This window comes from Ranitomeya variabilis, chromosome 5 (assembly GCF_051348905.1).
Source record: "Ranitomeya variabilis isolate aRanVar5 chromosome 5, aRanVar5.hap1, whole genome shotgun sequence".
NCBI lineage: Eukaryota > Metazoa > Chordata > Amphibia > Anura > Dendrobatidae > Ranitomeya > Ranitomeya variabilis.
In genome coordinates this window covers 149,578,159-149,600,726 of record NC_135236.1, presented here as the reverse complement: position 1 = coordinate 149,600,726, position 22,568 = coordinate 149,578,159, and the positions used below count along the sequence as shown (strand labels likewise).

At 42.8% G+C, this 22,568-nt stretch overlaps 1 long non-coding RNA gene across 4 annotated transcripts in view; it reads left to right on the top strand.

Moving 5' to 3' along the window:
* Nucleotides 1-22,568, top strand: part of LOC143775367 (uncharacterized) — a 36,777-nt gene that overhangs the window by 6,138 nt on the left and 8,071 nt on the right. Inside the window, exons 1-5 of one of the 4 annotated variants that reach the window (XR_013215633.1) lie at nucleotides 7,214-8,159; nucleotides 14,977-15,063; nucleotides 16,054-16,086; nucleotides 16,187-16,237; nucleotides 22,024-22,049. This is a non-coding gene — a long non-coding RNA (uncharacterized LOC143775367). Of the gene's footprint in view, nucleotides 1-7,213; nucleotides 8,160-13,815; nucleotides 13,864-13,915; nucleotides 13,938-14,976; nucleotides 15,064-16,053; nucleotides 16,087-16,186; nucleotides 16,238-22,023; nucleotides 22,050-22,568 lie in introns of those variants that run through there. The other 3 variants (XR_013215634.1, XR_013215635.1, XR_013215636.1) reach the window with 3 other exon arrangements.

Below are 22,568 nucleotides of genomic sequence, written 5' to 3'. Positions count from 1 at the left end.
TGGTGCATTACTATGTACTGTGGTGGGCTGGGTGGGGGGCTAACATGTATATTATAAGGTGATATACCATGTATATCAGGAGCGGCTGGGGATCTGTTACACTTTATATTCGGTGTGTGTGGTGGAGGGGGGATACTACAGTAGACTGAGTACTGTACTGAGTATGGCCTAGGGAAATACTACTGTGTTCTATGTCTTGCACTGTATATTTTGTGGGTCTGGTAGGTGTAATAATGGTGTACATTCGGAGTGGATGTGGTGTGATGGACTGGGGGTGTTAATAATAATATTTTTTTTTATATATAACACCATCATATTCTGCAGCACTTTACAATTAAGTGGGGACATATACAGACAATAAATTCAATACAAGGTTGGACAGGTTAAACAGTTACATTAGGAGTAGGGGCCCTGCTCACAACCTTACAATCTAGAAGGAAATAGGGAGACACAATAGGTGAAAAGTGCTTGTTATTTCAAATCCAGCAATTGTAATAAATAGAGATTTTCCTATAAAGCTGCATAATTTGGTCATCAGTCAGTGTGTTTAAGTGCAATTATCAGGTGCAGTTATCATGTGCATGGACGGATGAACAGGAAGGAGCAGATTCTAAATAATATTTAGAAGGAGAGAACAGGGGAGAGTGAGGTTAGTGAGTTGAGGTTGTAGGCTTGTTTAAAGAGATGTGTTATAAAAGGTCCAATCCAATTAAGGATTCAGTCTCTGAGCTCAGTTTGTTTGTTTGTTCAAATGTTCATTTATTATATCATGCCACTCTTTTTTTGCTGTTTATTTGTGCATGTATTTGTGTTTCTTCAGAGACTTTGTTATACCATGCCAGAGGAAAGGAGCTAAGAAGTCCCGAAAGCTTGCTTTGTAACATCATTTATTTTATTTTTGTTACCCATTAAAAAGTATCTTAAATACAAGATTATCTTGTTTTTCACACTGAGAGCATTGTTTTAAAAGCACACTTAAAAACGTGGGGGCTAGGTAACAGTCGAATCATCTGGGGTAGTGCATTCCAGAGAACTGGTGCAGCACAGAAGAAGTAACATAGTAACATAGTTAGCAAGGCCAAAAAAAGACATTTGTCCAGCCTATATTCCATTAGAACAAAACCCCAGATCTACGTTCTTCTAAAGAACCTCATAACTGTAAGGCTAGGTTCACATTGCGTTAATGTGTGTCCGCTAGCGGACTGCGTTGCACGGCGAAATTGTCGCAATTAACGCCGTGCAACGGGTCCGTTAGCTCACCCATTGACAGCAATGTGAGTTTTCCCTGTAGCGCATCGCTAGCGCATGCCATTTTCGGCACGCGCTAGCGATGTGCCGTTCTTTTGTGACGGACCTCGGACACTGCTTGCAGAGTCCGAGGTGCGCCCGAGGTCCGTTCCTCGCTAGCGCAGATCGGGGATCTGCGCTAACGGGGACGCCGAACGCGGACCCTAAACAAACATTGCGTTAGCGCAATCCGCTAGCGCTATGCGCTTAACGGATTGCCCTAATGCAATGTGAACCTAGCCTAAGATACAATAATGTTACGCTCCAGGAAGACATCCAGGCCTCTCTTGAACCCCTCGACTGAGTTCACCATCACCACCTCCTCAGGCATGGAATTCCAGATTCTCACTGCCCTAACAGTAAAGAATCCTCTTCTATGTTGGTGGAAAAACCTTCTCTCCTCCAGACACAGAGAATGCCCCCTTGTGACCGTCACCTTCCTTGGTATAAGCATATCCTCGGAGAGATATTTGTATTGCCCCCTTATGTACTTATACATGGTTATTAGATCGCCTCTCAGTTGACTTTTTTCTAGACTAAATAATCCTAATTTTGCTAATCTCTCTGGGTATTGTAGTTCCCCCATCCCCTTTATTAATTTAATTGCCCTCCTTTGTACTCGCTCTAGTTCCATTATATCCTTCCTCAGCATCGGTGCCCAAAACTGTACACAGTACTCCATATGCGGTCAGTCTAACCAGGGATTTGTACAGAGGCAGTATAATGCTCTCATCATGTGTATCCAAAACTCTTTTAATGCACCCCATGATCCTGTTTTCCTTGGCAACCGCTCCTTGACACTGGCTGCACCAGGTAAGTTTATCATTAACTAGGATCCCCAAGTCCTTCTCCATGTCAGATTTATCCAGTAATTTCCTATTCAGTGTGTAATGGTGATATTGATTCCTTCTTTCCATGTGTATAACCTTACAGTTATCATTGTTAAACCTCATCTGCCACCTTTCGGCCCAAGTTTCCAACTTATCCAAAAACATCTGTAGCAGAATAGTATCTTCTCTTGTATTGTGCTTTACATAGCTTTGTATCATCTGCAAATATCGATATCTTACTGTGTAAACCTTCTGCCAGATCCTTAATATATATGTTGAAGAGAATAGGTCCCAACACCGACACTGCAGTACCCAACAGGTCACAGCGACCCAGATAGAGAATATACCATTTATAACCACCCTCTACTTTCTGTCACTAAGCCAGTTACTTTATTATTATTATTATTATACATTTTTATAGCGCCATTTATTCCATGGTGCTTTACATGTGAAAAGGGGGCAAATATAGACAAATACATTAAACTTTAAACTTACCTATTTACACACATTTTCCCCCAGATCCAGCATTCTCCTTTTGTGTACCAACCTCTTGTGTAGCACGGTAACAAATGCTTTTGAATAATCAAGATATACCATGTCAAATGACTCACCTTGTTCCAGTCTATAGCTAACCTCTTCCTAAAAACTGATTAGATTGGTTTGACAGGAGCGATTCCTCATAAACCCATGCTGATATGGAGTTAAACAGTTATTCTCATTGAGATAATCCAGAATAACATCCCTCAGAAACCCTTCAAATATTTTACCAACAATAGAGGTTAGACGTTACTGGCCTATAATTTCCAGGTTCACTTTTAGAACCCTTTTTGAATATTGGTACCACATTTGCTATGCGCCAGTTCTCTGGATGCCATCCGAACCCGGAAATTTATCTATTTTAATCTTATTTAGCCGGTTCTGCACCTCTTCTTTGGTTAGATTGGTGACCCTTAATATAGGGTTTTCTTTGTCTCCTGGCATTTCACATAGCATTTTATTTTTCACTGTGAAAACCATGGAGAAGAAGGTGTTTAATATATTAGCTTTTTCCTCATCATCTACAACCATTCTTTCCTCACAATTTTTTAAGGGGCCTACACTTTCACTTATGAGTCTGACTCTTTTACTATTGATATAGTTGAAGAACAGTTTGGGATTAGTTTTACTCTCCTTAGCAATGTGCTTCTCTGTTTCCTTTTTGGCTGCTTTAATTAGTTTTTTAGATATTTTTCTCCCTATAGTTGTTTTAGAGCTTCAACTGTGCCATCCTGCTTTAGTAGTTTAAATGCTTACTTTTTACTGCTAATTGCCAATCTTACATCTTTGCTTGGCCACATTGGGTTTTTCCTATTTCTTGTCCTTTTACTCCCATAAGGTATAAACCGCTTACAGTGCCTATTTAGGATGTTCTTAAACATTTCCCATTTATTATCGGTATTCTTATTTCTGAGGACATTGTCCCAGTCAACCAGATTAAGGGCATCTCTAAGCTGGTCAAACTTTGCCTTCCAAAAGTTAATTGTTTTTGTGACTCCCTGACAAGTCCCCCTGGCGAAAGACACGTGAAACTGTACAATATTATGTAAGTCTTGGAGACGGAGGTGCAAGGTTTGGATTATAGAGGATGCTAGTCTTAGGTCAGTTTATACTGTGTATGTTGTGCATGGGGAGCTTTGCAGATTTTCTCTGAGCCACTGAGAAGTTTGTGGATCTGGATAAAAGAATGCAGAGGTTAAAGGGGTGGTCCAAAACCAAATTTGAACTTTGCCCTAAATGTCCATTTAAAGAGGACTGGGCTAGTCCCTGATCTATTGAGCATGCGCTGGTTGTCAATTCCAATGCATGCTCTGTATGCGCTCCCTACTCATAGTGCTGTTCCTTTGAATGTACAATTACAGTGCACTCTCTTGCCGGCTCTAATGAGGAGTGACGAAGCTGCAAAAGAGTGCACTGTCAGGGCGCATTGTAAAATGAGAACTTGGCAAGCAGAGACAGGAGAGACTAGCCTAGCTACCAAAGCAGACGTCTCTGATGACAGGGCTGTGATATCTGTTTTGGGGACTGTCTAGTCTCTGTTCTCCCTATTTTCCACGCTCTCTCTTCAATGTGCACTGAGAGTGCGCTCTCTTCATTGGAATGCTGACACTGCGCATTCAAAGTAAAATAGCGCTGGAACTACATGCTGAGCATGCATTGGAGTGACAACCGATGCATACTCTGTAGAATAGGGACTAGCCCAGCCCCTAAAATGGATGCCACTGATGACACTTCATTTTAGGGTGGGGAAAGCTGCTGTGGCAGTGACCGCCACCCTGGTCCCCTGATAACAGTTCATTTGAGTATCCCAGCATATCCCAGTATCCTCAGTATACCTTGGAATTCTCAAAATGTCTTCGGAATGGAAGTTAAAAAAAAAGCAGGGCTTTACAGTAGAGAGGGAGAGGTAGGAAATTTGTATCCAAAGAATTTTAGAAAAGTGATTAAATTAATTTAGAGCTCAATCCCAAGGTAGGTGCTCTGAAAAGCTCCATCCGAATGGAGTAGAGGTTGAGCATGCGCACATCCCATCTATTCATTTTCAATGCGAGCGCCGGAGCGCAAAGCATTTTATCTACTTTATTAAATTATAAAAAATAAATTCTCTGTCTTGGTAAGTGACCAAGTTAAGCGAAAAAAAAAAAAAATTTGTATAAGGGTGATAATGTATGTGGACTGTTGTGGTCCATCCTTGAATTGTACACATACAGTGGGGCAAAAAAGTATTTAGTCAGTCAGCAATAGTGCAAGTTCCACCACTTAAAAAGATGAGAGGCGTCTGTAATTTACATCATAGGTAGACCTCAACTATGGGAGACAAACTGAGCAAAAAAAATCCAGAAAATCACATTGTCTGTTTTTTTACCATTTTATTTGCATATTATGGTGGAAAATAAGTATTTGGTCAGAAACAAAATTTCATCTCAATACTTTGTAATATATCCTTTGTTGGCAATGACAGAGGTCAAACGTTTTCTGTAAGTCTTCACAAGGTTGCCACACACTGTTGTTGGTATGTTGGCCCATTCCTCCATGCAGATCTCCTCTAGAGCAGTGATGTTTTTGGCTTTTCGCTTGGCAACACGGACTTTCAACTCCCTCCAAAGGTTTTCTATAGGGTTGAGATCTGGAGACTGGCTAGGCCACTCCAGGACCTTGAAATGCTTCTTACGAAGCCACTCCTTCGTTGCCCTGGCGGTGTGCTTTGGATCATTGTCATGTTGAAAGACCCAGCCACGTTTCATCTTCAATGCCCTTGCTGATGGAAGGAGGTTTGCACTCAAAATCTCACGATACATGGCCCCATTCATTCTTTCATGTACCCGGATCAGTCGTCCTGGCCCCTTTGCAGAGAAACAGCCCCAAAGCATGATGTTTCCACCACCATGCTTTACAGTAGGTATGGTGTTTGATGGATGCAACTCAGTATTCTTTTTCCTCCAAACACGACAAGTTGTGTTTCTACCAAACAGTTCCAGTTTGGTTTCATCAGACCATAGGACATTCTCCCAAAACTCCTCTGGATCATCCAAATGCTCCCTAGCAAACTTCAGATGGGCCCGGACATGTACTGGCTTAAGCAGTCGGACACGTCTGGCACTGCAGGATCTGAGTCCATGGTGGCGTAGTGTGTTACTTATGGTAGGCCTTGTTATATTGGTCCCAGCTCTCTGCAGTTCATTCACTAGGTCCCCCCGCGTGGTTCTTGGATTTTTGCTCACCGTTCTTGTGATCATTCTGACCCCACGGGGTGGGATTTTGCGTGGAGCCCCAGATCGAGGGAGATTATCAGTGGTCTTGTATGTCTTCCATTTTCTAATTATTGCTCCCACTGTTGATTTCTTCACTCCAAGCTGGTTGGCTATTGCAGATTCAGTCTTCCCAGCCTGGTGCAGGGCTACAATTTTGTTTCTGGTGTCCTTTGACATCTCTTTGGTCTTCACCATAGTGGAGTTTGGAGTCAGACTGTTTGAGGGTGTGCACAGGTGTCTTTTTATACTGATAACAAGTTTAAACAGGTGCCATTACTACAGGTAATGAGTGGAGGAAAGAGGAGACTCTTAAAGAAGAAGTTACAGGTCTGTGAGAGCCAGAAATCTTGATTGTTTGTTTCTGACCAAATACTTATTTTCCACCATAATATGCAAATAAAATGATAAAAAAACAGACAATGTGATTTTCTGGATCTTTTTTGCTCAGTTTGTCTCCCATAGTTGAGGTCTACCTATGATGTAAATTACAGACGCCTCTCATCTTTTTAAGTGGTGGAACTTGCACTATTGCTGACTGACTAAATACTTTTTTGCCCCACTGTATGTGTTTGGGGATGGTGTGTGTGCAATAGTGTGGTGTGAGGATATGTGTGGTTGCAAAGGGTTGAGTGTAAAATCATATTCTGATGTTTGGGGCATAGTTACTAAGTCTGTAAGGAATCCTGCATTACAGAATTCCATTTGCCGTCTTTGTTTTAGGAACAGACAACTGGAATTAATGAGCTAAATCGATTGTTTTAATGAGGCTAATTCACATGTCCATGTGAAGAATGGTACCTGTGTATTGGAGAGTGTGTAAGAAGGGATAGCAGTCACAGGATAGTATAGGCGCATAACTATACGGTGACGGTTCGCCTTTGTTGTGCATAGTCATGGCCTATGTATACCTGCGTCCATTCCCTAGGTACCATTCCACCATGACCTTTTCCAGCCTTGATGTCTCATGCTGCCATGTCAGCTCACACACGACACCTATCGGTGCAAGTCTTCCCGTAGGCACTAGCCTTGTACACTATGGCTTGTTCTCCTTTTGTTACACCTTAGTCGACTATGATGAAGGTCAGTCACAAACCAAAACCTCATTTTTGTGGCATTATTCCTAATTGCACCTTACCAGTGGCAGCTTTTCTCTACTTTATGCATGGTGGTCCTGGTCCCTGCACGGTGATGTGTATTCCTACCTACTGGAGTGGGGTTTACCTCCCCCTTTAAGGAAAAGAGACATTTTAAAAACCCTTTCCTCACAAAATGGCTTACTTCCTGTCCTGAGAGGAAGTGATGTATGTCGAGGACTGCAACGTTTACTGAGGCGATGGAGACAAAGGAGCCTTCTCGGCTGCAGAGTGTGGCCAGGGCAGGGTGCAGCGCCCGGTCCGGGGCCCCTCTGTCCTCCCGGGGTGCCCCTTCCTAGGGCTGTGGTAATGGTGGCGAGGAGGGGGTGGGTCCTCAGTGCATCACCTGAGTTCTGGGGTAAATGTACAGAGTGTCAATCACAGGCAGAGCTCAGAGCTGGGAAGGAGCTACAGATGGCGGCTGTGCCTTAGAGCCTCCGCGCAGCGCTTTCCCTTTCACTTCAGGGGAACTTTGTGGAACTTGTGCCCCCTCCTGGGCGCCCCCTCACCCGCTGGGACCCCGGGAAGGACCTGAAGCCCCGAATTTCTCCGCTTTTCTCGTCTTTTTCCCCGCCGCTCCGGAGCCGAGGAGTCTCGTTGTTTTCCAGCTCATGGCGCACCTCCATATTTGTGCGCTGTGATCGGCTGCCTCCCTCCGTCTGCCGCCGACCCCCGGGATCGCGCTCTCGCCCCTCTCCCTCCTCAGCCCTGGGATTTTGCCCCTTTTTACTCGTTCTTCAGCCTTCATGTCGATTTTGTGTTATTCTCGGGTTTTCCCGATCTCCGCAGTGATGTCCGGAGTCCGCTCGCCCCCGGTGTCGGCTCAGCCCATGTTCTGTAACCACAAATCTCCGGTGTAGATGTGCCGGCCGGCCTGTGGTGCCCGGTCCCCGGCCTGCTGGTGTTTCCCATGGCAGTGAGTGTATTCTCTGTGGGTCTGTGTACATGTGAGGGGCTGCGGATGAGCCCACCATGTGCCCGGCGCCGCTGCTGCACGGGGGGCAAGTACCTGAGCATCCCCGTACTAGCAAGGCCGGCAGCCTGCCCCCTGTCCCGGGCATAAAGATGATGAAGAGCACGGAGGAGGAGGACGGCGGCTCAGCGCGGAGCAATGCATCCAGGTAAGGGGCTGATGGGGGGGATCCTCTCCTGACAGCACAGCCACTGCTGCCTGCCTGCCCACAAGGTGCCACATTAATTCTCCTCTACCCAGAGTGAAGAAACTACAACTCCCAGCAAACCCCAGTAGTGGCTGCTGTGGCATGCTGGGGGTTGTAGTCCCACTGTACCTGCAGAATCACAAGGTGCAGAGCACTAGGTGCATTTTGTACCTTTATCCCAGCTCTGACCTTGACTCTCATTGCCACACCCTAATGTTCCTGGGCAGTATAGAGGCCCAGAGACCCCCAGCCTGTGCCCCTCCAGGGTTCTGTTACCTGTGCAGGCATGTTTGGGAGGTTACTGCTGCTGGTTACATGACCTTGTTACTTTGGTGGTCTCTGCTGCATTGCACCATTTCTTCTTAGTAACACTCTCAGTACTTGGTCAGTATTTTACCTCCAGTATTTGTGAGACAAAGCCAGGAGTGGGTGAAAAATGCATTAATGGCGACACTTCTTTGATTGTTCCACTCCTGGTTTTGGTTTACAGACACAGGTAAAATACTGCCCAAATACTGCCCGTGGCCTAGATGTTACTACACAGCAGGCCACAGATGACGCCTGGGAGAGCCGTGTATGTGGCCTGTGCAGACGGAGGGCTGTCATTATTTAGTGCTGCTTATTGTCATAGACTGACAGACAGCCGCCTCTTCTTACATTTACTTCTGGTTCATGTTTGAGAATTCTATATAAAAAAAAAAAAAAAAAAAAAAAGAACATTAAATTACCTAAATAAATCACACTAAAGTATGCGTAATTATATACAATTATGTCTCCTATTACCCTTATTTATAAATGTTGTAGTTTTATTTTTTCATTATATTTTGCCATGAAACATTTCATTTAGCATTTATAGCATTTATTTGTATCTTAATATGTAGCCGAAATATAACACCGCACAGCTTTGATAAATGCCAAAGTGGTTAATCATCCGGTTCCATTAACTCTTTATTTTCCTTTTGCCCATGGGGTACAGGGATGAGATACACAGTCCTGTGGGTCTTATGGTACATTTCTATGATCTCAGCTGCTTCCTTTTTCTTTGAAAGAATTTCATTTTTTTTTTCTTTAAATGAAGAAATGTTTATTTAGCTATTCATGAAGTATAACAGCAAGCATTTGGAGAAAAATACAATTATACGTCTCGTACATATTTAATGTGCACAAGCATGTGCATCCCCCTCAAAGAGAACTCAAATGTAACCCACTTACCCGCCTCCCTCCACCCCGCCGTCAGCCCCAACAAACTTCTCCCTTTCTGGTGCTCAATAATTTAATTTTTAAAGTTCATTTTATGTGAACCTAAAATATCTCTAACATACGTGTGCTCTTTTTATGAGCGGTACTGGTGTACATGTGAATATTGTTGTTATACTGCTATTGTAGAGATAATAGTATGTTATTGGTGTAATAATAATAATAATAATAATAATATTATTATGATATTAGTATGTGGCAGTGGTGTATTTTATCGGTATATGGTGCCGCCATTATATGAAGCACAGTTACTAGCTGTGCAGCCGTGCTTCTTGTTATGCTACCATTCCCCTAATGATATATAGACATTTTTATACACTGTCGCTATCGGCAGCTGTGATAAAACACCTGCATTATTATGACAGACGTATACGGGACGTGTCTGAGGTAATGTTCTGTCATGTAGCCTGCACATAAAATGCTGGGCTTTCCTGCAGTGAGAGCACTCGCCCTCTGTCCTTGGCGTACATTTTGTGACTGGCAGCCATTTTAGAGAAATGCCTCAGATGAAGCTGTAGCAGTTTTCATTAAAAACATGTGTTTTCAGTGATGTATGAGGAGAAAAACAGACGTATGTGAAGGGGCATTGTTACCAGGGGACATATGTGAGAATGCACATTAAAACATAGGTTTTCCTTAACATAATTCCAATATTGCCCCATTTAAAACAATACACACAAAAAATGTGCCAGTGAACAAAAGGAGCTCCAGGTAGAGCAGTAGGCAACACCTAGGGCCTATTCATGGCCGGCCCGAGAGATTACGGCGCCCTAGGCGAAACTCTTTTGTTGCGCCCCTACTACTTTTAACATACCTCCCAACTTTTGAAGATGGGAAAGAGGGACAAAGTTTGCGGTGCGCTTCGCGCACTGCGGCAAATTTTAGGCCACGCCTCTGACCACACCCATTCATAACTAGCCACACATAGCTACTCCTACACACGAGGCTGCGCTCTGTACACACGCGCTCCGCTCCATACACCTCGTACACGCGGCTCCGCTCCATACACATTTAGCTCCGCTCCATACACCTCATACACACATGACTCCGCTCCGTACACCTCATACACATTCAGCTCCGCTCCATACACCTTTTGCAAAGATTTTTTTATAATTTTTTTTCTATTTTTTCTCTGGCGCCCCCTTAGGGTCGGCGCCCTAGGCGGCCGCCTAGTTCGCCTATACGTTCGGGCTGGGCCTATTGCTACAGAAAACTGTTAAGGCCCTAAAGATAGTCGTCCGCATGACTGTGAAGGATGGCGCTCTATAGATGCAAATGGCGCTACGGCTCCGTGTCAAATCTCCCTCCCTCAGGGTCCCTATTAGCCCCTATGCTAGGGAAATATTCCCCTTCACTTAGCAGATCAGTAGGGAAAAATACAATATATCCTAATCAATACTTCTCTGGATAATCAGAGTACTATAACGGTAATCTATCACCTGGTTTTCCCCATATATACTAGGGCCAGGACTTGTGCTTCCTCATTTACATATTGTATGCAAGTGCTCCATGCGCTCTTCATAGCACAAGAAAGGGCTTTTCTTATACTCTCCTATGGCACGGTCCGATGGATGTCTCTGGTGCCTCTTCTCTTGCAATTGTGTGGATGACGCATCCTACATCATTTACAGTGTTCCCCATCGAACTCCTCGGCAGGCACACTTGTTTGCCCTGCCGAGGGCAGAGCAATGTATTGTAGTGCGCGTGCGCTGGCACTCTTTGCCGTTTCCTTGTGCATGCGCACTGCAGTACTTTGCATTACCCTCACCAGGGCAAAGAGAAGTGTACATACATAGGAGTGCGATGTAGGACACATCGTCTACACGAAGCAAAAACGAAGATGGCGATGACCAGAAGAGATTAGGCACTGGACCAAGACCAGAGATTTCAATTGAACTGTGCCGTAGGTGAGTAATAAAAAGGTATTTTGTGTTATGACAAGTGTTTTGGGCACATATGCACAATACTTGTATGCTGTAACAAAGGGCGTACAGGTGCTGGCTCTACTTTTTATGGGGAAAAACCTGGTGACAGATTCTCTTTAAAGGGAACATGTCACCAGGTTTGGCCGATATAAGATACGGCCATCACCTTTCAGGGCTTGTCTACAACATTCTATAATGCTGTATATAAGCTCCGATCTGACCTGCAAGAGAAGAAAAATAACTTTCATTATACTCACCCGTGGGGCAGTTCGGTCCGATGGGTGTCGCAGGTTCTGGTCCGGCGCCTCCCATCTTCTTGTGATGCTGCCCTCCTTGCTTCACAGGCTCCCCGGCATCACACTCCTGCGCAGGCGTACTTATCGGCCCTGTTGAGGGCAGAGCAAAGTACTGCAGTGCACAGGCGCTGGGAATGGTCAGAGAGGCCCGGCGCACTGCAGAACCTGTGACACCCCTTGGAATTGGAACTGACTACCCCACAGGTGAGTATAATAAGTTATTGTTCTTCTCTTCCAGGTCGGATCGGGGTCTTATGTACTGTATTATAGAATGCTGTAGATAAGCCCTGAAATGCGGTGGCCTTAACTCGTATCGGCCAAACCTGGTGACAGGTTCCCTTTAAAGAAATTATATGATGTGGACCATATCAAGTAATCCCATCTAACACTTAGCAGCGCCCCTTATATCCCTGAAGCCAAGATAAGTATTATCCTGTAGCACATTGTTCATAGTGCAGCACATTTAGCACTATGTTTTCGCTGTTCACTCCTGAGGAAGCTCTCGCGTAGGGGGAAATGTTGAGTGATCTGAGTACCGTTAGTGGTGCTGATTGGAACACCTATGCCAGTATATATTCTCACTGTGATCTGGTCTAGTATTAATACCCATGTGATTACATACTGTTACGGTGTCTCTGCCACACTGTACTGTTTATATGCTCACAATCTTCACACAACAATAGCTATGGTTTAGCTATCATTATTGCTGAATCTCCTTTTTGATTTACTTAAACATGCTATTTTCAAAAAGAGACAGTATTTGACACCTTATATAATGTCCAATTGCTGAATATCCTCTTTGGTTTATTCCATAGTGTTATCTAATGCAAGTTAACGGCAATAAGTGTTAGATGGGGTTACTTGATCTGGGCCACATTATAATATCATTTCTTTAAAGGGAATCTGGCAGTAGGATCCACCGTCCTGAGCAGTCTATCTGGGCATGTAGGGAATAACAATAATACCTTGAAGTCTGCGATCCAATGTCTTATTCCAATCATATCAACGTTTTTCTTATATGTAAATGCCCTCTTCCAGGCTATTAGAATGCTGCCTGGTGGATAACTGCCTCCAGAGATTATTTTACATGAAGAGGTAGTTACCAGTGTGAGTCAAGTAAGTAACACAGAACAGGAGAAATTACATTTTGTTTTGCAAATTCATTTTTCCAGCTCTTGATCTCTGCTATATTACAGCAGTCTGCCTGTGAGATAGAAGCTGAGAGGAACCTGCTGATGTGTCAGGTATAATCACACTGGTAACTCCTCCTTCATGTAAAATAACTCTGCCTCCAGAGCTTATCTTTCAGGCAGCGTCCTCCCTGGAGCCTGGAAGAGGTAATTTTATATAAAGTGATTAAAGATGATTGATCTGCAACAAGGCACCTGATATGAGACACACAGGGATCATTTTCCTCAGCAGTCTATAACCTGTATGTCATTATTAATAGGTTAGATGGGTCAAATATGGCAACAGATTTCCTTAAAAGTATTCTGATTATCCAGAGAAGTATTGATTAGGAGATAGAGAGAGATATATATATATATAATTTTTTTTTTTTTCCCCCCTCCTGGTTTGGTAAGTGAAGGGGGATATTTCCCTAGTATAGGGGGCTAATCAGACCAGCAGGGATTTCAGAGAAAGTGAACATTGAGCGGGAGCGCCATTCTCCACGCTCAGGCAGGCGACTATAGGGCCTTAACAGTGTTTTCTGTAGCAATAGGCCCTAGGTGTTTACTCTGTATGGTTAGTCTTTGATTCGATATGTGAGAATGCCATGATGATTTGGTCAGGAAAGCGGCTACTTTCTGTGTTTTCTGGATTTCTATTTCGGTCACAAAATGGCTATTTCTTTGTGCTGCAGCTGCCATTCTGTGATGCACTGTGCTCTCCACACGCAGGAGGAGGAAGTTGCTTTCTAGGAGGTCAAAGGCCATTTTGTGCCTGCTGCTGTGATTGGTTCCTGGGCCTCCTGGTAACTGAGGCGTCAGCAGTGCAGGCGTCCTGCCCTCCGTGTGATGTCAGCTGTGCCTGCCTCTCCCAGCTTAGTCAGCCAGCTGGGAGGCAGCCTGTGCTCGGTGGGCGCTGCCTGTGCTCGGTGGGCGCTGCCTGTGTCTGCAGGGTTATTACACATGCATGTATCGCAGGGACTACTGCACACCTGGTGCGTGTGTTATTATACACAAGGTATAATTGTTGCTATTCTCTATCTAGCTTTCATGGCCCATTATTGCTTTTTGGATATTTTTTATTCCCTAAACGTAAGTTATCCATGATTGTTAACCCTTACCACAGCATTAACGCTGAACATGTTTAAAGGGGTTGTCCGGTCGAAAGTGAAGATGTAATCAAGTTAGCTTATGACAGAATTAGTTTTCTCAGCTGCTGATCTAGCCGAGCTCGGAATGCTGAGCCCTGTATAACCCCGCCCACACCACTGATTGGCAGATTTCTATGTACTTTGTTTATAGACAGAAAGCTGCTAATCTGTGCAGGGGACCTGGTTGGCCAGTGGGCAGCTTGTCCTGTAGTGATAATCTGCTGATAAAACACTGTATTTAAACAGCAAAACAGTCTCGTCTGTGATATATGACTGTAACCGAGCTCTCTTCAACTACATCACGCTGTTCTCAGATTACATGGCAAAAACCTGCTGACATATTCCCTTTTAAGAATTCGACTTGGCTCCTGAGCCGTGCTCCTGCAATAGCTGTTGATACACCATTGAGCGTTATAGACCTGGATTCCTCCTCAGCTCAGTTTCACTGCCTCTTAGGCTACGTGCCCGCAATCAGTAATAGCTGTGTTCTGGACGCAGTGTGTGTGGCATCTAAAACGTTGCTTTCTATGGTAGAAGCAGTGTATTGGCTTTATAGAAATCCCATGCCCACTGTGCTTGTATTTACCGCTGCGTAAACTGATCTGCAGTGTGGGTTTACGAGCCGCAGCATGGCCATTTCTCCCTTGCAGATTTTGACCAATTGAATGTCATTACATGTGGTGAATCTTTTTCCAAATATCTTTATTGGGATTTTAACTTTTAACCGGGAAGGTACATGTGGTGAATCTTGACAAACTAGTGCAGCAATTGGAACACAGCAAAAATACTCTGCGTCCAAAACGTTGCTATTCCTGATCGTGAGGACGGAGCCTTCAGCTGAAAAACGTATCTGGATGTTTACTTATTCCGAATACTCCTGTATGCATCCCCAGGAGTGCACTTATTATGCAGCATGATGCTGCTGTGCTGCAAGCAATACTCAAACCTGTCCTAATGTCATGCAATGTGTGTTTTCACAGGGAGTGGTGTAATAAGTGACCTTGAGGCTCCATACTGAGAAGTGCAGTGGGAACTGACTCCAGCCTGATTCCTGACCATCTATAGCAGTAAGTTTAGAATATGTCCAGCTAACAAATAATTTTGGTCTTTGTAAAACACCGGAAATAAATGTTAATAATAAATACAGGGATATTGCACACACTGCCTCTTTGGCAGAGCCCCGTCCTCCGGGGTCACATGATGGTGACGTCAGGGAGGCACTCTGTCATTAGCATGTTGCCGCTCTATGTTGATAAGGAGGCAGCACTGTTCGGAGAAAACAGAAGTGCTGAGGAGATGGACGAGGCTGCAGCAAGATGGAGGGTGGAGAGAAGGGCAGTAAACACAGGCACGGAGCCCCAAGTTCCTAGTGTCAGAGTGGGGGACTGGGGGTGAGAGGGCTCAGGAGTAGACGGGGGCTGTTTGTTTAGGGGATAGTGGGATTTCACTCCCCTGCTGCCTGTGAGGCAGAGGACGGCATCACATAATGGCGCTGGAGAAGGAGGCAGCAGCCTTTGTTCACAGCTCCACGCTGGATAGCCCGGGTGCTTGGTCTGGGGGTGAAGGCCGACCCTACCCAGAGCCCAGCCTCTTGACCCTACATATAACTCTGCACATGTCATACATGGAGGGGAGGCTGCTTTAATTTTTATGTAGTGAGGTAAGATCCAGGGGTGCTGGGTGCTCCCCTGCTTTGTCTGTGCTCAATTACATAATAGAACCCCTAGTATCCCTGGCTCTGGGGTTGGGGGGAGGGGAGTATATCATTTTAGCCTTTGGAGAATGAATTTGCTGCTTCTGTTTTAGAAGAATTATTTTATAAAGGCTGGTCCAGATTGTTCTGTTTTGTCTCCTATTCCTATGTCGTTTATATTATTAATGTGATGATTATTGTGGGATGTTGTGTTTCTTCATTTTATACAGTTATAGATGGGTTGGACACTTAATATTCCAAGTATTGTATAGACGATCCCCCACCCCCAGTGCAATATTTCTGTATTTCCTTGGACATACCAGTGATACGTATATTTATAGGATTTTTTTTTTCTGTTTTTCAGGTGGATGCACATTCCCGGTCTTTATTTATGGAAGTGAGTATGCGCTAGTTCTTACTACACCTTTATTTCTTCTTTGGAGTAAATGATTTTGGATCTCTCAGCTTTACATTAACAATGACTTCTTTATTCGCAGGTAATCAAAAAATAGATGTATGACCGTCTGCAGAGTGATGCCTGTTACCAGGTATGTCTGCAATCTAGAAATGACAGATTATCTTTGCAATAGAAAAATATATTTTTTTTTATTTACATTTTATACAAGTTAAATATTTTGAAAATACTTTTAAACTAATTTAATTTTTTACTAACTTATTATAAATAAGGCTTTATTTGGTAATGTTTAAAAATGTTCAATTAGTGGTTAAAATTATTCTATGTAGAAGTCTTATTATTCGCATAGTGTTTTACAGATCCTCAGAATAGTAAGTATACATTATGCTCTGTATATTATAATATTATATAATTTACAATATTTATAATTATACAGGCTACTACTGTTGGGGTTTAATTTCCACAATTATACAGGACGTCATAAATTTCATTTGTTTTATTTAATACAGATCTGATAGCTTACCTTTTTTTTTTTTTTTTTTGATATTTTCTAGAATTTATATTTTAATGTACTAGGGCTTGGCATTAACATTTCCAGCAGAAACCATACAACTGCAAAATGATCAAAAGTCCAAAAACTAAAGTCATTAGTTAGGGATGTGGAGCCATCAGCTCTTGTTTGTACAGAAATACCTGTAGTGAAGTGAACACATCAAAACTGGTACAAATCAATAATTGCTTTGCGTTCATGCAGACGACCATTCAATATTTGTTTATTTGTGTGTGATAGAGATATATCTTTTTTTTATTATTATTATTATTATTTAGAAACATCTGTTAAGAGTTCTTGAAATATATATTGAAATGTTTGTCTCAATTCTCTAAAATGACTTTAATTGTCCTAAATATACTGTCCATTAGTGTATTAAATTATATAATGCAAATTGCCAGGCTATCCATTCCAAAGTTAGGAGGTACAGGGGAGGGACATGAAAGGCTTCATCCACCTAACAAAAAACACTCTGATACCTCACATTGTGTAATCTTCCACGCCAGACGCCCAATTTAATTTTTTATGCAAAGTGTCTCTTCAGAGAGGAAGAGGACTTGAACTGTAGAGCCACTTATTGGAAGTGCCAATCCTACAAGTCACTGTTAAGTCACCTTTAACAAGCCTAGCCATATGACTTTGGATAAAAAGAAATCTTTGCAGACAGTGTTTTGCGTATTGGCGCTCTTCAGTGCATCGTACGAGATCTGATTTGGCTGTATGCAAATTGAGATTCTGGTTTCCCTTTTATCCTTAATCATATGGCAAGTTTCATTAAAGGGTTGTAAGTGACTTTTTGGATTGCTGCTTCGCATAAATGGCTCCAGATTTCAAGTCTTCCTCTGAGGAGGCAATTTGCAGATTTAATTTCCCAGAGGAGCATTGCAAGGCTTATAAGCCTCCTCACTTATGAGCCTCACACTCCCCCATCGGTGGCGTTAGATTAATTTACTAGTGATGAGCGAGTGTACTTGTTGTTCGGGTTTTCCTGAACACGCTCGAGTGACCTCCGAGTATTTGTTAGTGTTCGGGAGATTTAGTTTTCATCATGGCAGCTGAATGATTTACAGCTACTAGACAGGCTGAGTACATGTGGGGGTTGCCTGGATACTAGGGAATCCCCACATGTAATCAAGCTGGCTAAGGGTATGTGTCCACGTTCAGGATTGCATCAGGATTTGGTCAGTATTTTTCATCAGTATTTGTAAGCCAAAACCAGGACTGGAACAATTAGAGGAAAAGTATAACAGAAACATATGCACCACTTCTGCATTTATCACCCACTCCTGGTTTTGGCTTACAAATACTGATGAAAAATCCTGACCAAATCCTGATGCAATCCTGAACGTGGACACATACCCTAATAGCTGTAAATCATGCTGAGGCGATAAAAACTTAATCTCCGAGCAGTCATAAATACTCGGAGACCACCCGAGCAACGAGTACACTCGCTCATCACTAGAATTTACCAATGTGTTTTTCCATGTATGTATCTCGCTCACACCTTATGTACCTTACAATTATTTGCATTTTGGGTTTCTTTACTTTTCTAAAATACATATTTAGTTTGTATGCAACTCCAGCTAGGAACTTTAGGGACACTTGTTTCATGCGTTTATGAAAATTACTTTGGTATTGAGTTTAAACTCTAAATTAAATAGTGTTTAAAATACAATAAAATGTTAAAAAAACAAACAAAAAAAAAACAAAACTATTATTAAATGAAATTGTATTTCTAGACAGGTCAATGTTTGCTCATTGCTTACTAAAGAATCAAATACCTGAAACCTTTTGTGAAGAATGTCCCCTATTGCCCCTGGCATAAGGCCACTAGCTGTGTTTCTCACTAATTTCACACAACAGGTCTTCATCTTGTCCAAAACTGTTGTGCCTCATTACAGTGAGTTTTGTCATAAACTCTAGCTATAGGTTGTCGGCTCACGGGAGGAAGGTGGACCTTGGGAGTAGCAGTTTTTCAACCCACTAGCACCATTGTATATAAAAAGGGGGGGGGGGGTTAGCCTACAAATTAAAAAAAATAAATTATAGATATATTATATTTTTCAGTCTAAATTCTCCCCCTTTAAGCTTCATTCATCCCTCTACAATTTTTGGTCTCTTCCTGTGGTGAGAACAGCTTGTCCCATGTGAACAGGAAACAGCAGAATTTCCCAGCAGTGGATTGTTCTCTTCTGCCAACTCCTGTGCTCCTGTCTTCCCAAGAGACTATTAGAGATAATGGTGCTCACACAGCCTCAGTGATCCCAGTAGTAAACAGTTAATCGACGTATAGGTATTTATCTTGATACTGTAATTCTCCACCTATTATGGGCCTCCTGACAGTCACATCACTGTGCAGCATGAGCAGGGAAGCTCCTGAGCATGTTAGTCCGCCACTGTGTGTCCCTGCCCTCCAGACACCGGAGAAACTGCAATACACTGCTACAAATAGTAATGTATCTACGAAACCACACATCATTTATTCTTTTTGAAAAGTACCGTACTTATATTGAGAGAACCACTGTAAATGAATCTAGACCTACTGCTACCATCAAGCTCTCTACGTGAGCCAAGTTACCGCTGCAGTCAACAGTATCTGGGATATCATGGAGAAAGTTAAGATTGTAATGTTGCTCTGGTGAAATGCTGCTGCTATTGGAGCAGCCGATAGTTTTTCTTTAGTTAAGCTGCATTAGACCTGTGCAATTTTAGTTTAATGGATCACAGATAGGACATCAGTCCTTCTAGTGTCTTCCTTTTCAAGTACCTCAATCCTTTTCAAGTACCTCAATCCTTACTGTGCAAAATCTCCTGGAAATACCCATAAGATTACCAGGTGCAATGAAAACGCATGAATTTGCCAAGAATCAACAGTTAAATATCATGTCTATGGCCGTCTCCTAAATTCTGTAGTCGTCAGCAAAAGTGGGGAGAGCCCTTTAAAACCATGAAGCTGTTAGGACTGCTATTGACAATATTTCCTCTACCTGCTTAACCCATTGAGTCAGATTTGTCAATACTAATACTTGGATGACAGTCTTGACATGTTTCTTATCATTGTGGGTCATGCTGATGAATCTGTTTAGTGTGAGTTCAAACCATTTTTAGTTAGCTTTGCACCAGAAATCTGTCACAGTTCGTCTGCATTTTTTTTTCTTTTGCCACATACTGGGTGGCTCTCCTTCTCCAAGAAGTCACACCCTTTTATTTATTTTATTTCATGCTGAAAGTGTGGAAATCATAGCAAATGTAGTGCAAGTCCTAAAATAAGGGGGCTGTTAAAGTAAAAAGTGTTTTGTTTTTTATTTTATTTTTTTTATACAAAGAAAATAAAAAAGCATAAATTCAAATTACCTTCCTCTTACCTCTTAAAAATAAAACAAAAAAAAATACAAATACACATTTGGTATCACTGTTTTTTGTGAAAGTCTGATCTATCAAAGTATAAAATAAGTTAATCAAATCGGTAAATTGCGTAATGAAAAATAAAATCCGAATAGCCTTTTTTGTTTTTGTTTTTTTTTTTTATAGCCGACTCAGCATTGCAATAAGATTGCAAATGCCATCAGTAAAAAAAGTCAGCTCAGGGTGCAAAAAATATGCAGTCACACAGCCCTGTATCCTGAAAAATAAAAACGTCAAGGGTCTCTGAAAATGACAATGAAAGAAAAAAAAAAAATTCTTACAAATTTCTCAACTTTTTTTTTCACCACTTGAATTTGAAGAAAAAAACACACAACCAAACTGTTTGTTTTTTACGTGCTCGGACTGATGTGCAGAATCATATTAGCAGTTCAGATTTACCATATAGTGAATATGGTAAAAGAAAACAATGTTGGAATTGAAATTTCAACTCACTTGGAATTATTTTCCCGCTTTCCAGTGCCATCATGTGATAAAATGAATTGAATACAAAAGTACAACTCGTCCTGCAAGCTCTCATATGGCTATGGGGACAGAGAAATAAAGTTGACTTTTCAAAGAAGGGGAGAGAAACTGGAAATTGCCATCACTTGAATGGGTTAATAGCAGTGCGCGATGTCTTCAGCACCAGACTTGTGAATGTCACGACTGCCAAGGTCATGAGCCGAGGAGATGCAGTGGCTAAATGTGTCACAATAAAGAGCAATAATTAATATAGGATAGTTATGAAAGCATCACCCCTGGATAACCAGTTGTGGAGATTTGGCAGTGATGTATTCTAAATTTTTCAGGAAAGTGTTTTTTTTTGTTTGTTTGTTTTTCCCTGCACCATTTAGATATTCATGACCATGCAGCGCCTGTTCCCATGTAGCTTGTTGTATGTCGGTGCAGATGAATACATGCCAGTATTCTGCAGAGCTCCATGCAATCTAATCTTTAGGCTGAATTCAGACCAGTGATATACACATCTAAATGAGGCCTTGGTGTTTTCACTTTGGGGAAAAAAATTGTGTTCAATGTGTTCATCTAACAAGTATCAATAGTCCGTTCCTTGCTACCTTCTAGCTTTAAAGGGAACATGTCAGGTGATAAACACTGTTGATCTGCAGGTTAATAGCGTTCTGAACCTGCCCGCTGGCACTTAGGTCCCCGCTGCCGTGAGGAAACGAACTCCACTCCTACCAGCAGTGTTCAGGCTGGAGTCACGGAGGTGGCGCTGGCACGATTTCAGTCACCCCTCTGTGTATAGTGAGCAGCTGCTGTAACTGCTCCCCAGCACTAACAGCAGGCTCAGCATTAGTCGTGCTGGGGTGTCGTTACATCCGCCACTCTCTATACACAGAGCGGTGATTGCACCCTCGCTGGTGCCGCCTCCATGACTGAAACCCGAAAGCTACCGGGAGGAGTAACGTTCATTTCCTCCTGGCAGTGGGAGTCTACGTGCCGTCACCAGACAGATTGAAATAGTTTGCACACAGCTTGTCACTTGTGATTGGCTAGGTTCACACTTGCGTTGGGCAGAGCTGCGGAGGGCTGTGTAGTTCCTCCGTTAAGACCCGCCCACTCCTGCACCTCTTCCATTCAGCTCCACCTACATTGGCATACGTACCCATCTTTAACATTGGGTAGGCAGGCCATGCGAATGTATGCGGATGCCTCTGCATGAGTCATTTGGCGCTGCGGAGGCATCCGCATACATTCGCATGGCCTGCAATACCCAGTGTTAAAGATGGGTACGCAGGGCGCATGCCGACGTAGGCGGAGCTGAATAGAAGAGGTGTGGCAGTGGGCGGGGCTTAGTGGAGGAACTACGCAGCCCTCCGCAGCTCTGCCCAACGCAAATGTGAAGCCAGCCATATTTTCATTGCTTCACTACACTGAATATAATTGCTGTGTTCCAATGGTCAGATTTCTAACTTTTTTTTTTTCCTTCTCCCCCTCATTAGACAAACGTGGATCCTCTTATATTTTGGTGAGTTTCATTTTCTTGTCTACAGTTTTATAAGTTGCTGTCTGTTTTTAGCTGTGACCTCCTTTTTTACCAGTAACTTGAATATTGGGGCAGATTTAGAATAGCTCTTCAGAATGTGACATTGGCTCTTCTTGCATTGTTCTTCCGTCTACATGTTGTGTCCAGCCCCTACACTGCAGCAGCTGGGGGCGATGTTACCCCTCCCCATACGGCAGCAATTGTTATTGTACTCTACCTTTATGACCTTTCTGCTAATCTGGGCGTTGGTTAGCACTCTGTCTTGTGACTAAAAGGCCCTGGTTGAATGGGAGAGACTCAAATTGGAAATGAAATCCTTGTTTGTTTCCAGGCTCATGATGTATCCATCCCCCTCACTCTTGGTATAATTGGGGTCCACTAAGTAATACGTTGTAATGGAGTTGTTCTTTGACCACATGCCTCGATAAATAATCTGCGATTTCTATGTTAGATTGCTGTAGCATTGAAATATCCGCTATCTATAGCGTGAGTAGGGGCTGC